Here is a 16145-nt window from a genome sequence, read left to right on the forward strand (position 1 = left end):
GCCCTGGCACTGGCAGCCTCTGCTGGATCGGCGCAAGGTGAAGAGCCTGGGCTGAGAAGGTGCGGGATTGGTTGGCCTGTTTGCTTTGGGCCTCCTTCTGGCCCAGCTGAGCTTCCCCTCCTGGACTCCACCCCCACCCCTGACGGTCAGACTCCAGAGGTCAAGGCTGTGGGTGACTCTCCACCACCCCCCCCCCCCCCCCCCACCCCCGCTGTTTGTGCCCTGCAGTTAAACTGACCCCAGGAAGGCACCAACCTGAGCAAAATGGACGGTGACCCAGGCCTGCCCAATACATCACAGGCCCCATCTCCACCTCCCAGGTTGGATCCAAAGAACTTCAGAACAGGATGATTAGCAACGGCCTGGTCACAGGAGTTACTGGAAAGTTGGTGTATTTAGACATCAGCCTGCCTCTGGGCTTCCTTCCAGAGGTTTTTTTTTGTCACAGTTTACTCTATTAACCTTTGACTCCCCTGAGGTAAATTGGCTTCACCTCAGATCGGACGTGAAATCACTTGCTCTGGAGACCAGTGCCTTATCCACTAGGCTACTGGAGTTGTGCTTGGCAAACAGTATTGTGAGAACAGCGAGTATGAAAGTGCTGTGAGAGCAGTGAGTATTGTTTCAATACTGAGTGTGAGTATTGTGAGAGTAGGTAGTCTAACAGTAATTTGAGAATAGTGAATATTAAGTGGAACATTGTGGCAGTGGTGAGTATAACAGGGGTATATGTGCACAAATGAGTGAACATCCAGTGCAGATTGAGACAGGATTAATAAAGTACATGGGATCCTGGGATTTTTAAATAGTGGCACAGAATACAGAAGCAAGAAAGTTATGTTAAAGCTGTATAAAATGTAGGTTCGACCTGAACTGGAGTATTGTGTGTGTTCAGTTCTGGACACAACATTTTAGGAAGGATGTGAAGACATGAGAGTGGGTACAAAAAAAGATTCATGAAAACGGTTCCATAGATGAGAAACTTCAGCTCTGTGGAGAGATTGGAGAAGCTGGGACTGTTTTCATTGGAGAAAAGATGATTAAGAGATTTGATAGGGGTGTTCAAAATCATGAGGGGTCCGGACACAGTAGATAAAGAAAAAAATACTTTCCAGGTGTTGGAATGATGGAGAGCCAGAGGAAACTGATTTCAGGTAATTGGCAAAAGAAGCAAAGGCAAATTCAGGAATATGTTTCATGCAGTAAGTGGTTAAAATCTGGAATGCACTGCCTGAGAGTGTGGTGGAGGCAGATTCAATTGTGGCTTTTAAAAGAGAATTAGATAATGATCTGAAGATACAAACATTGCAGGGATATGGGGAAAAGGCAGGGAATGGGATTAGGAGAGCAGCTGTTGCTGAGAGCAGGTTGAATGGCCTCCTTCACACTGTAACAATCCTATGATTCTATAAAAATTATTGTGAGGACAGAGAGTGTAATAATATTGTGAGAATAGTGAGTGTAAAAGTATTGTGAGAACAGAGAGTGTAACAATATTGTGAGGACAGTGTGTGTAACAGTATTGTGAGAACAGAGAGTGTAACAGTATTGTGAGGACAGAGAGTGTAACAGTATTGTGAGAATAGTGAGTGTAACAGTATTGTGAGAATAGTGAGTGTAACAGCATTGTGAGGACAGAGAGCGTAACAGTATTGTGAGAATAGTGAGTGTAACAGTATTGTGAGGACAGAGAGTGTAACAGTATTGTGAGAATAGTGAGTGTAACAGTATTGTGAGGACAGAGAGTGTAACAGTATTGTGAGAATAGTGAGTGTAACGGTATTGTGAGAATAGTGAGTGTAACAGTATTGTGAGGACAGAGAGTGTAACAGTATTGTGAGAATAGTGAGTGTAACAGTATTGTGAGGACAGAGAGTGCAACAGTATTGTGAGAATAGTGAGTGTAACAGTATTGTGCGAATAGTGAGTGTAACAGTATTGTGAGGACAGGGAGTGTAACAGTATTGTGAGAATAGTGAGTGTAACAGTATTGTGAGGACAGAGAGTGTAACAGTATTGTGAGAATAGTGAGTGTAATAGTATTGTGAGGACAGAGAGTGTAACAGTATTGTGAGAATAGTGAGTGTAACAGTATTGTGAGGACAGAGAGTGTAACAGTATTGTGAGAATAGTGAGTGTAACAGTATTGTGAGAATAGTGAGTGTAACAGTATTGTGAGGACAGAGAGTGTAACAGTATTGTGAGAATAGTGAGTGTAACAGTATTGTGAGGACAGAGAGTGTAACAGTATTGTGAGAATAGTGAGTGTAACAGTATTGTGAGGACAGAGAGTGTAACAGTATTGTGAGAATAGTGAGTGTAACAGTATTGTGAGAATAGTGATTATGACAGTATTGTGAGAATAGTGAGTGTAACAGTATTGTGAGAATAGTGAGTGTAACAGTATTGTGAGAATAGTGATTGTAACAGTATTGTGAGAATAGTGATTATAACAGTATTGTGAGGACAGAGAGTGTAACAGTGTTGTGAGAAATATGAATATAACAGAATTGTGACAATAGTGAGTATAATGTGGGTGTGTGGCACAAGTCAGTGAAGGTGTCAGGGCAGATTGAGAAAGTGGTTAATAAAGCATACGGGAAATCGGGCTTTATAAATAGGAGCATAGGTTACAGAAGCAAGGTGGTTATGATAATAGTGAGTGTAACAGTCTGAGAGGATAATGAGTATTACCACTTTGACAATAATGTAAAACATTCTGTAAAACACTGGTTTGTCTAGTTCTGGGCACCACACTATAGGAAGGATGTGAGGGCAATGGACAGGGTGCAGAAAAGATTCACGAGGACGGTTTCACGGATGAGGAACTTCAGTTATATGGATAGGCTGGAGAAGCTGAAGCTGTTCTCCTTGGAGGAGAGAAAATTAAGAGGAGAGACTTAGACAATTATCTGGAGTAAAGAATTGCAGGATCCCCGGGAAAAGGCATTGGAACGGGACTTGGGTGAATTACTGCTGCTGAGAGCTGGCACGGATATGAGGAGCCGAATGGCCTCCTTCTGTGCTGTAACCATTCTATGATTCTATGAAGAGGTGTTGTGAGGATAGTGAGTGTTGGGAGAAACTGAGGAAAGCCAGCAGCAGGAATGTCTGCCCTTGTATCTTGTTGTAAAGCCGAGTTCCAGAGGAAGACTCCCTATCCAATTCCCCCTCCCACCTCCTCCCAGTCACGGCGGCGTCTCTGCATTAGTCGAGCCAAAAGGCACTTGGGAGATGGTGCAGTTGGGAGCTGGGCTGTTAATTCTAATCCTCCACCTCGGTCACAACCCTTTCCTCAATTTACTAAATGAAGGGGGCGCTTCTGCTGAGCCTTTCTCAAACATTGGACTGGTTATGAGCTGACCTGTCGATGCTGTGCCCACAGTACTTTGAATTCATATGTATCCCCGCGGGCTGATGTAATTATTTAGAATTAAGTTGCTACTGTATATATATATATATATCACGTCCTAATGATATATATATATATATATATATATGATTTAATTTTCCAGTGAAAGCATGTCACTGTAACACGCTCTGGTTTAACATACACTGAACACAGGAAAACTTGTATTTACACATAATACCTTTTTCTGAGTTGCCAGAATTGAAATACACCACGGAAAGGGGGCCGTTCGGCCCATCGTGCTAATGCTGCCTCTTTGAAGGAGCTTTCCAATGAGCCGCCCTCTCCTACTCTCCCCGCAGCCCCTGCAAATTGTCCTTTTCAAACATTTATGCAACTCCCTTTTGCCATGTCAGGGTATATCCAGGAAGTTTAAAACCGCCCCCAACCCCCACCATCCCCCTCAACACGGCCCGAAACAACAATAAAAACCAGCGAGGTTCTCTCCATCTTCACTGAGTGTTTCCTTACACTTATTGATCAGCACTGGCTGGAATTGAGAGCTGGGTGCAGATGTTTACAGCTCTTTAGGTGGGATTAGTGACCGCCTGTTCCAGGTGATGTTATTTCCAGGTTGTGTGGCTCCCCTGTGGGTCAGTAAACTCGAAGTGATTCACTCCGATGAAGCAGCAAGGCGGCAACTCTTCAGTCCTGGGTGTTGGGCGGGGGCGGGTCACCCCATGCATTGGCCCCCAAACCTCGGTGCGATTCATGTGGTCACTGGTCAGAGACCCGGGGATTCGGGGCCACCTTTCCCGATGGTTCAAACCGGGATTTTATTTTGGGAGGGAGGCCTGGGCAGTACCGAATAAATAACTGGAAATACATCCCTCACAGCTGCAACTCACCGGAGTGCTGCACACTCCCGAATACTTTCACTCACTGAGCCTTGTGAAGGAGGATTTGGGCTCCTGGCCCTCCCCCTCACCCCCCCACCCCCCCCCCCCCCCCCCCACACACACACACACACACACACACACCCACCCTCCACACACACACACACACACCCTCCACACACACACACACACACACACACCCTCCACACACACACACACACACACACACACACCCACCCTCCACACACACCACACACACCCTCCACACACACACACACCCTCCACACACACACACACACACCCTCCACACACACACACACACACCCTCCACACACACACACACACACCCTCCACACACACACACCCTCCACACACACACACACACACACACCCTCCACACACACACACACACACACCCTCCACACACACACACCCTCCACACACACACACACCCTCCACACACACACACCCTCCCCGTCCACACACACACACACCCTCCACACACACACACCCTCCCCCGTCCACACACACACACCCTCCACACACACACACCCTCCCCCCTCCACACACACACACACAAACACCCTCCACACACACACACCCTCCCCCATCCACATACACACACACCCTCCACACACACACACCCTCCCCCCTCCACACACACACACACACACACACACACCCTCCACACACACACACACCCTCCACACACACACACACACCCCTCCCCCTCCCCCTCCCCCCTCCACACACACACACACACACACACACACACACACACCCTCCCCCTACACACACACACCTCCACACACACACACCCTCCACACACACACATACACACACACACCCTCCACACACACACACCCTCCCCCGTCCACACACACACACACCCTCCACACACACACACCCTCCCCCCTCCACACACACACACACACACACACCCTCCACACACACACACCCTCCACACACACACATACACACACACACCCTCCACACACACACACCCTCCACACACACACATACACACACACACCCTCCACACACACACACACACATACACACACACACCCTCCACACACACACTAACATACACACACACACCCTCCACACACACACATACACACACACACCTTCCACACACACACTCACATACACACACACACCCCTCCCTCTCCCCCTCCCCCCTCCACACACACACACCCTCTACACACACACACACACACCCTCCACACACACACACCCTCCATACACACACACACCCTCCACACACACACACACACCCCACCCTCTCCCCTCCCCCCTCCACACACACCCTCCGCACACACACACACACACACACCCTCCCCCCACACACACAGACACACACACACACCTCCCTCTCCCCCTCCCCCCTCCACACACACACACACACCCCACCCTCTCCCCTCCACATACACACACCCTCCACACACACACACACACACACACCCCTCCCTCTCCCCCTCCCCCCTCCAAACACACACACACACACACACACCCTCCACACACACACACACACCCCTCCCTCTCCCCTCCCCCCTCCACACACACACACCCTCCACACACACACACACACCCTCCCCACACACACACACCCCTCCCTCTCCCCTCCCCCCTCCACACACACACACCCTCCACACACACACACACACACCCTCCCCACACACACATACACACACACACCCCTCCCTCTCCTCCTCCCCCCTCCACACACACACACACACACCCTCCACACACACACACACACACACACAAGTCCTCGCCTTCCTCGGCTGCCCTGCGATTTGAGGATGAGGGTCTACTCAGGGTCGTGAGTTTCTGCCTTGGGTCTCCATATGACTGAACAGGTCGATTTCCCAACCACAGTCAAAGACAGAGAGAGATCCACACACCCTCTCACCCACTCACACAGACATATAAACACATCCTCACAGACAACACTCACTCACACACATACAGACATACACACACTCTCTCACTCACACACAAACATCCTCACAGACAACACTCACTCACACACAGACAGACATACACACACTCTCCCACTCACACACAAACATCTGCACAGACAACACTCACACATAGACAGACATATACTCACACACTCTCACACACACACAAACATCCTCACAGACAACATTCACTCTCACAGACATACACTCACACACTCTCTCATCCAAACATCCTCACAGACAACACTCACTATCGCACACACAGACATACACTCACACACTCTCCCACTCACACACAAACATCCTCACAGACAACACTCACACACATACAGACATATACTCACACACTCTCACTCACACACACAAACATCCTCACAGACAACACTCACTCACACACACATACACTCACACACTCTCTCATCCAAACATCCTCACAGACAACACTCACTATCGCACACACAGACATACACTCACACACTCTCCCACTCACACACAAACATCCTCACAGACAACACTCACACACATACAGACATATACTCACACACTCTCACTCACACACACAAACATCCTCACAGACAACACTCACTCACACACACATACACTCACACTCTCTCATCCAAACATCCTCACAGACAACACTCACTATCGCACACACAGACATACACTCACACACTCTCCCAATCACACACAAACATCCTCACAGACAACACTCACTCACACAGACATACACTCACACTCTCTCATCCAAACATCTTCACAGACAACACTCACTATCGCACACACAGACATACACTCACACACTCACTCACACACACAAACATCCTCACAGACAACACTCACTCTCACACACAGACCTACACTCTCACTCAGTCACAGACAAACATCCTCACAGACAACACTCACTCTCACACAAACCTACGCTCACTCACAGACAAACATCCTCACAGACAACACTCACTCTCTCACACTCACACAGATATATGCTCACACATTCTCTCACTCACACACAAACATCCTCATAGATAACACTCACTCTCACACATAGACGTATACTCACACACTCACTCACAGACAAACGTCCTCACAGACAACAGTAGCTCTCACACACAAAGGCATACACTCACACACTATCTCACTCACACACACAAACATCCTCACAGACAACATTCACTCTCACACAAACCTACACTCACACCCTCACTCACAGACAAACATCCTCACAGGCAACACTCACTCACACAGACATACACTCACACACTCTCACTCACACACACAAACATCCTCACAGTCAACACTCACTCTCACACACACAGATACACAACCGTACACACACTCACCCATTCACAGTCAACCATCCTCTCTCTCTCTCTCTCACACACACACACACATACAAACACATCCTCACAGACACAAACACACGCACACTCACAAACACACACAGACGCTCTCATTCACACAGACACAAGTAAATTCACTGCCTGAGTTACCCTGTCTAAAACAAGAAATCTTACCTTCTTTACAAATTAATGACCTTAAATGTTTTCAGAGAACCCTTGAATGAAGGTGAAAGGTCAGAGTGACCGATCCTTTTTCATTCTTCTTACTTTTTAACTTTCCACACAAAGTGAAGTTACCGTTTAAGTCCCTTACACTGAGGGGAAAATCAGTATATACCTCCTACATTCCGGGCAAGGGATTAGCCGAACGGGAAATCAATTGAGAGATAATCAATTGCACTTTGGGCTGATCTTTCTCAGCCTGCCCCTGTGTTCATCCGCTTGCCTGTCCCAGAGTCTCCGCGTGGCTGGGATCTTTCTCTGCATTTGTGGATATCTTTCCGCTGTGAAATTCTCACGATAAACAATGGTGTGATTCGCCTTCAGTTGCAGCTCCCGGCGGCTCGCTGTGTCTCTCTGGAAGCTAATCCTCTACACTTTACACTGACACACACTTTCCCCAGATAGAAAACCAATTTAATTTCCGTTTGCTATCGCTTTACTCAATCACTGTGAGAGACTAGAGGTGATGTTTTGGGGGGCGGTGGGGAGGGGGTATAGAGTCTGACCCTCTCTGTGCTATTTATTGCTCTCAGCAGCCAAACCCGCCAGCAATTCCGACCCTCCTCTTCTAGAACCATCTGTTGAGTCGGCAATGGTGGGGAGCTGAACTCTACCTGGGCCCACGTGAAAACAAGGCGGGGAACCTCGGCCCCAGCAAAACAGCAACACCAACAATTACCCCCAGTCTAATTCCAAGAGGCTGCAGGATCCCAGCAGTGGGATATGGGGCAATAACACGCCGGTCACTCCCAGCGCTCCAGGACAGGCGCTTTGATGGGGCTTTACTCTGTATCCAACCCGTGCTGTGCCTGCACTGAGAACACTTATTGGGGCAGTGGAAAATGACAGGGCACAGGAAGCGGCCATTCGGCCTATTGTGCCCGTGCCAGCTCCTTAAAAGAAGCAGCTTGGAGCCCCCACCTCCCACTGCCCTTTCCAACCAGCCCCTCAATGTTTCCGTTCAAGAGTTTATTCAGTTTCCTTTTGAAGGTGATTTTTGAACCTGCCTCCACCATGCTTTCAGGCAGTGCAGTCCCGAGCATTATAACATGCTGCCTTAAAAATACTTCTCCCAATCTCACCTCTGGTCCTTTTCCCAGAGACCTCAAACAATTGCCTGAAGTCTCTGTCCTCTGCACTCCTGTCACTGGAAACTGGTTCATCCTGTCCACCCTATCAAAAGCATTCATGATTTTGAATACCTCTAATCACTCTGCCCAGAAGGCCCTGTGCCTTAAGGAGAACAATCCCAGTGTCTCCAATCTCCCCGCATTAACTGATACCTCTCATCCCGGGGACCATTTCAGTAAATCTCCCCGTGCACTATGGCCTCGACATCCTTTCTAAAGTGTAGCGCCCAGAATTGAACACAATACTCCAGCTGAGCTCTAATAACGACTTAAAGTTTAGCATAACCTCCTTGCTTTTGTACTCTCGGCATCGGTTTCTAAAGCTATGGAGCCGGAAAATACTTAAAAAAAAGACAGCAACTTCTTCACAACAACTTCTGCTACCAGCAAAGAAAACACACAATCCAGCTCTCCCTGCTCTTGCACTGCCTGTAAAGGGAGCTTTACTCTGTATCTAACCCCGTGCTGTACCTGTCCTGGGAGTGTTTGATGGGGACAGTGTAGAGGGAGCTTTACTCTGTATCTAACCCTGTGCTGTACCTGTCCTGGGAGTGTTTGATGGGGACAGTGTAGAGGGAGTTTTACTCTGTATCTAATCCCTTGCTGTACCTGTCCTGGGAGTGTTTGATGGGGACAGTGTAGAGGGAGCTTTACTCTGTATCTAACCCCGTGCTGTACCTGTTCTGGGAGTGTTTGTTGGGGACAGTGTAGAGGGAGTTTTACTCTGTATCTAACCCTGTGCTGTACCTGTCCTGGGAGTGTTTGATGGGGACAGTGTAGAGGGAGATTTACTCTGTATCTAACCCCGTGCTGTACCTGTCCTGGGAGTGTTTGTTGGGGACAGTGTAGAGGGAGTTTTACTCTGTATCTAACCCTGTGCTGTACCTGTCCTGGGAGTGTTTGATGGGGACAGTGTAGAGGGAGATTTACTCTGTATCTAACCCCGTGCTGTACCTGTCCTGGGAGTGTTTGATGGGGACAGTGTAGAGGGAGTTTTACTCTGTATCTAATCCCGTGCTGTACCTGTCCTGGGAGTGTTTGATGGGGACAGTGTAGAGGGAGATTTACTCTGTATCTAACCCCGTGCTGTACCTGTCCTGGGAGTGTTTGTTGGGGACAGTGTAGAGGGAGTTTTACTCTGTATCTAACCCCGTGCTGTACCTGTCCTGGGAGTGTTTGATGGGGACGGTGTAGAGGGAGTTTTACTCTGTATCTAACCCCGTGCTGTACCTGTCCTGGGAGTGTTTGATGGGGACAGTGTAGAGGGAATTTTACTCTGTATCTAACCCCGTGCTGTACCTGCCCTGGGAGTGTTTGATGGGGACAGTGTAGAGGGAATTTTACTCTATATCTAACCCCGTGCTGTACCTGTCCTGGGAGTGTTTGATGGGGACAGTGTAGAGGGAGATTTACTCTGTATCTAACCCCGTGCTGTACCTGTCCTGGGAGTGTTTGATGGGACAGTGTAGAGGGAATTTTACTCTGTATCTAACCCTGTGCTGTAGCTGCCCTGGGAGTGTTTGATGGGACAGTGTAGAGGAAGATTTACTCTGTATCTAACCCCGTGCTGTAGCTGTCCTGGGAGTGTTTAATGGGGACAGTGTAGAGGGAATTTTACTCTGTATCTAACCCTGTGCTGTACCTGTCCTGTCAATGCGTACCTGAAATAAAACGAGTTTCGATCCCAGTACTAACACCTTCATCTTTCAACTATGAGTAAAGGTGAAGGGGTTAAAGGCTGGTGCAGCAGGGACCTACACGGCCCTAAACTTTAAAAAAATCCCAGAAAATGCTGGAAATACTCAGCAGGTCTGGCAGTATCTGTGGCGAAACAGAATTAATGTTTCAGCTCTGTGACCTTTCATCAGTTCAGTTGAAAGGTTATTGACCCGAGACATTAACTCTGTTTCTCTCCACAGACACTGTCAGACCTGCTGAGTATTTCCAGCATGTCCTGTTTCCATTGCAGATCTCCAGCGCCGGCAGCATTTCGCTTGTTTACCAACACGATTCTGACCTTCTGAAGTTAATTGTTGTTGAAGTGGTGTTGGTTGGTGGGGGTGGCAGCTGTGTTGCATTTCGGTAGCGCCAGTTGTCCTGCTCCCGGAGATAATCAAACATTTCCTGGGCTTAACTGCCGTCGGTGTGAAGCCGATTACTTCTAACTTTACATTCGGTTCATATCCAGCACCCGCATCTGAATTTAAAGGGCGTGCGACGCGGACAGGATTAAGAGCCTCAGTGTCATCCTCAAGGCTGCAGCTGAGCCCTGTGCCTGGCCCGGGGTATTGGGTGGGTGCCACAGGGGCTGATCAGTGCTGACCCATTGGCGCCACCTCAGCTGGGGACCCTGGCGCCGAACTCCGGCCCGCCCGCCCGCCCGCCCCGGGAAGGCAGCAGCGGAGGGGCCGAACCGCCGCCGACAATGCACCAGGAACCACAGACACCCCAATACAAGACCCTGGCAACTGGTTTGCATTTCGCAGTCACTGGCCGGATTGCCAGCGATAGTCTAAGATTAGTTTAACATTTGTGTGAGCAACTTTCGATAGGGAGTTGTTTTAATCCAAGCAGCAAATTTAATAAGGGGCGGGGATTTATTCCGCACATATTAATTCTGTTAGCACATCCTTCCTAATTTCCGCACTGTAATTCCCTCCCCCACCAACATACAAAAAAAGACCAGGGATCCCTATTCATTCCTAACAAGTAATATGTGCGCTGGGGTCTCGCCTGTCCCCAGTGCAGACCGCCCCTAATTAGCAGAAAGCGGGAACCCCGCACTACAGCGCGGTGAGACTGTAATATGATGAACTCCCTTTGTTAAAGTGTCACCATAAATGTTCCCGATAAGAAAAAGCGAGAAGGATCAAAGGGAATAAGCTTCTCAATTTCCTGACTGGGTCTCACCTAGTTTTTTTCTCCCCCCCCCCTCTTTAAACAACAGACCCGACAATCCGCCCTGTTCCTTGCCAACGGGAGTTCAGAGGTCAGCCAAGCACTTGCAAATAATTGCGTATTAATATCCCCCCTCAAAAGGCTTATTCTAGGCATTCCCCCAGATGACAAATGTCTTTATAAATTCGCATTGAGATGACATCCATTCTGATTATTTTTTTTTCTGGTCGCGATCCTACAAGGGAGTTTGGAGTATAATCTGCTCCAGAATTGTGACTGAAAGTGTCCCCGTCACACAACGCTCACAATCGGAAGCTTCAATTAAATATTTCTCAAAAGACAAGGTGACCAGCCTCTCCCCTCCCTCCCTCCCCACAAGCACTGGCGTCTGCCTTGCTTTCCAGAGCAGGTTTGAATGTTTTATTTCCTCCCTTGTGACTGTGCTGAGTTGTGTTTTTGGTGGGGGTGGGGTGGGCTGTGTGTGTTAGTGTCCATGTGTTTGGACCTCCGCTCTTTCATATACGCTAAACATCCAGGAGGCTGCACAATGGCAAGTTTTTAAGATTTGCAAGTTCTAATCTCGACACACACACAAAGTTCAACTCCATTCTTCAAAATGGATTGGCAAATCCAACCTGGTTTCTCATCTTAAACGTGAGACACTGTTTTTCTATCGTATCCGCTCGGTACAGCCCATGTTGAGACAAACTGTTGGCGCTGGGTTTTTTTTTGTGTTAAAGTTACGGTACCGATCACCCATTTAAACTAACTCAGTGCAACTCGGGAGCCCTGCACTGGCAGCAGCCCCCAGTGTCCAGCTCACACCCCCAGCTCGACCCAGGCTTGTCCAGTGGCTGGTTTAAGATGTGCTCCGATAGAGCCAGGGTGGATCTGACCTCCAATTCGCATCACCGTGGAACCCACCACCCCCCACCCCCCAAGCCTTTAATACCCCCCTCACACACCCGCACCCCAAACCTGGGATTTCCCCCTCCCCTCTCCCTCCTGCTCCTGTGTACACTGTACACTGCAGGCTGGTGACAAACACCGAGTTGAATCGATTTACCAGAACCGCTGCACTTCCGGCTAAAGTTCGATACGGTGACTGTGGATTTTCGAAATAAATAATAAAATAATCCATTTAAAATTAGAAATGGCCAATAGCAGGAGGAAACATGATGCCATAAGGAAACTACTTTGTTTCAGCCAACCTTTAAATAAATACACATCACCTTTAACACCAGGGGATTCTGGGTAAGGTACACCAATTTTTTTTTAATTGTTCAACTTAAATTCTTGAAGTGTGGGTCTACCAGGCTGAGATGGATGGAATTTCACCACCGGATTGAAATACTGGGTCACTATTATTATTATTGTTATTATTTCATGAATTTGAGAGAGGATTTAGGGTTTTGCTCCGTCCCAAAGACCTTTCAGCTTTAAGTTCTGGGTCCTATATATGTTCTTTAAAATCCTCTCCATGTAAATTGCAATGAAATGTAGAAGGGGTAAGAGGGAAAGCCTTGATGGGAAAGGGGAGGTTAATCCTGGTTTAATGCAGTGAGGCAGCTATAGGAGCGAGCTGTGCTGATTGTGTTATCTCTGCCTAACATTTGTATCTCGCTCAATTCCTGCAGCCAAATAGCTCGGAGAAAGTGAAGATGTATGGACTGCTGATGCCTCGGGAAAATATGTTATTAATATCTAAATAACGTTGCCATATTTGAGCTAAATCTCTCTCTCTCACTCTTTCCTGGTGTTGGATGAATTCGTTTGAAGTGCAGTCCTATCGCGTTCTCTCATCCTTTTCCTTCGTTATGCCTCCTCACTTCTGACACATGAATTGTAGATAGTTTAACTCATGCAAAATATTTTAAAAATACTCAATTTCCAAACTCAGTCTGGCAAATTATTCTCTGTCCTTTTCTTTCTCTCCCTCAGCCTTTATTCCTATCTCTCCACTTTTCTATCCTTTTTACATTCTCACATGCAATTATTCTGATTTAAATCATATTATGGGCTTCGAGTTTCTTTGCTCTGATGTCTCTCGCTGTCTGCTCCTCACTGTCCAACATGAGTACAATTCTCTCTTTCGTTCCCCTCAGCCACTATTCGTCCAGCTGCACTCTTTCCATCATTCACTCCTCTCCAAATCTTGCCCATTCCCCCCAAATCGCTCCCACATTCTCTTCCAGTTGACTGAACTTGAATCGCTCTGGTTGACTGTCTTAACTTGTTTTCTCTTTCGTCCACTCGTGTGTTTATTTATCTAAACCCCGACTAGTAAAGTATTCCGCGCTAGTATTTGCTTTAGTAATTGCTACGTTAGCGCTGTGCCTTATTTGTCTTCGCTTTCTCTGACAAGTGTCATTCGTGTGTCTGTTATATCCCTTTCTTTAATTGAATATGCACATTACAATGAGTTGTAGCCCCGGATAGTTTGACATTCCTCTATCTGTTCCCTGGCCTCTATTATTTCAGCTGATCCCCCCTCACAAACACAGAAATCCTCTCTGCTTTCTGTTTGATTAGATTCACAACTTCCAGGTGACCTTCCGGTCTTCAAGTGTCTATTGTAGTCTCTTTCTATCTCTCTCTCTCTGTCTCTCTCTCTCTGTCTCTCTCTCTCTGTCTCTCTCTGTCTCTCTCTGTCTCTCTCTCTCTCTCTCTGTCTCTCTCTCTCTCTGTCTCTCTCTGTCTCTCTCTCTCGCTCTCTGTCTCTCTCTCTCTCTCTCTCTGTCTCTCTCTCTCTCTGTCTCTCTCTCTGTCCCCCTCTCTCTCTCTCTGTCTCTCTCTCTCTGTCTCTGTCTGTCTCTGTCTTTCTCTCCCTGACTCTCTCTCTCTCTCTCTCTCTCTGTCTCTCTCTCTCTCTCCCTCTCTCCCTCTCTCTGTCTCTCTCTCCCTCTCTCTGTCACTGTCTGTTTCTGTCTCTCTCTCCCTGACTCTCTCTCTCTCTCTATCTCTGTCTCTTTCTCTCTCTCTCTGTCTCTTCTCCCTCTCTCTGTCTCTCTCTCCCTCTCTCTGTCTCTGTCTGTCTCCGTCTCTCTCTCCCTGACTCTCTCTCTCTCTCTCTGTCTCTCTCTCTGTCTCTCTCTCTGTCTCTCTCTCTCTGTCTCTCTCTCTCTGTCTCTCTCTCTCTCTCTCTGTCTCTGTCTCGTACACATGCAGGTTGCTAGTTAACTCTCTCTACTTAAGTTTACCGACTAGCCAAAAGAAAGGCCGCCAGGTGGGAAACAGCCCCCTCCGCCCCCACCCTACCCCATCCTCTCCACAACCAAATACACACACAAATAAACGTTAGTGGGTCTCCCTCCTCCATTTTATTCCGATCCCTCTCGCCCCACTCAAGTGTCCCAGATCCCTGTGTGTGTGGAGCATTAGGAGCCTCGTACACGCGGTACCTTCTCTGCCAAATGCGACTGGATTTGCCTAAATCTTTACAGGGATCGCCGAGGTGACCATCTCCCCGCTGCACACCGAACGCCAAACCTCCCTCACCACAAACAGTCGAGCGGCCCCCGTGTTTCTCAACGTGGTTCTCACTTCAGGGTCCCCCCCACCCACCATCGCCAACTCCTGCAACTATCCCGCATTCACCACACTATCGGTTTATGTGATGCAAATTTCCTCCGTTTGATATCGTATTCATCTCCAATTTTGTCCATTGTTCGCTACATTTCTGCAACCCTTCACTTGTCACCCAATCTGCCCATCGGTCCATCTCCCCCCACTTTTATATATATATATATAATAATGCCCACTCCACTGCGCCTTAACATGTTGCAGATGCCCTCAATTCTCATCTGCATTTCTACTTTCATTGCAAAGCGATGCCCCGTGTCGGGCAGACTGCAATATCGGAGATATTTCCCTGTATGAAACATCACCCCCGTCCCCTCCCCTCCACTCTCCTCTCATCTTTTACGGTCGTTCACCTCCTCCTGAATTTGTCGCATCTGTCCCCGGTGGAGATAGTTTTGGAGTGGACAATTCATTAAAAAAAAATCATCGGAAATTGGGAGGGGTGGTGAAGCAGGAATCTTGCTATAACCCCCCCTCCCCCTCCCCCTCCCCCTCCCACCCCCACCCCACACCCCCACCCCACACCCCCAGTGTGAACCGACCAGAAAACCAGTGTCAGTTTATGAACTTTGTCGCAAGCCCCCCTTCCCCATTCATTGTCACAGAATAATTCCTGTCCCTGATCATCTCTATCCCTGTTACATGTACAGTTTTTTGGGGGCTTTTTTTCTCCCCCCCCCCCTCTCTCTCTCTCTCTCTTGGCGGCCCCCACCACCCCAAACAGCCGCACAGTTACACTCTGACCCATTCATTCCCGGCGC

General features: G+C 48.2%; 1 pseudogene across 1 annotated transcript in view; it reads right to left on the reverse strand.

The window, feature by feature from the left end:
* LOC144673069 (sphingosine-1-phosphate phosphatase 2-like) overlaps positions 1–15467 on the reverse strand; it is a 19505-nt pseudogene extending 4038 nt beyond the window's left edge. Inside the window, exon 1 of the transcript XR_013574250.1 lies at positions 15405–15467. The product of XR_013574250.1 is annotated as a sphingosine-1-phosphate phosphatase 2-like (transcript). The remainder of the gene's footprint in view (positions 1–15404) is intronic.
* Between the last annotated feature and the right edge of the window lie 678 nt (positions 15468–16145).

This window comes from Cetorhinus maximus, unplaced genomic scaffold, assembly GCF_964194155.1.
Source record: "Cetorhinus maximus unplaced genomic scaffold, sCetMax3.hap1.1 HAP1_SCAFFOLD_243, whole genome shotgun sequence".
Taxonomy (NCBI): Eukaryota; Metazoa; Chordata; class Chondrichthyes; order Lamniformes; family Cetorhinidae; genus Cetorhinus; species Cetorhinus maximus.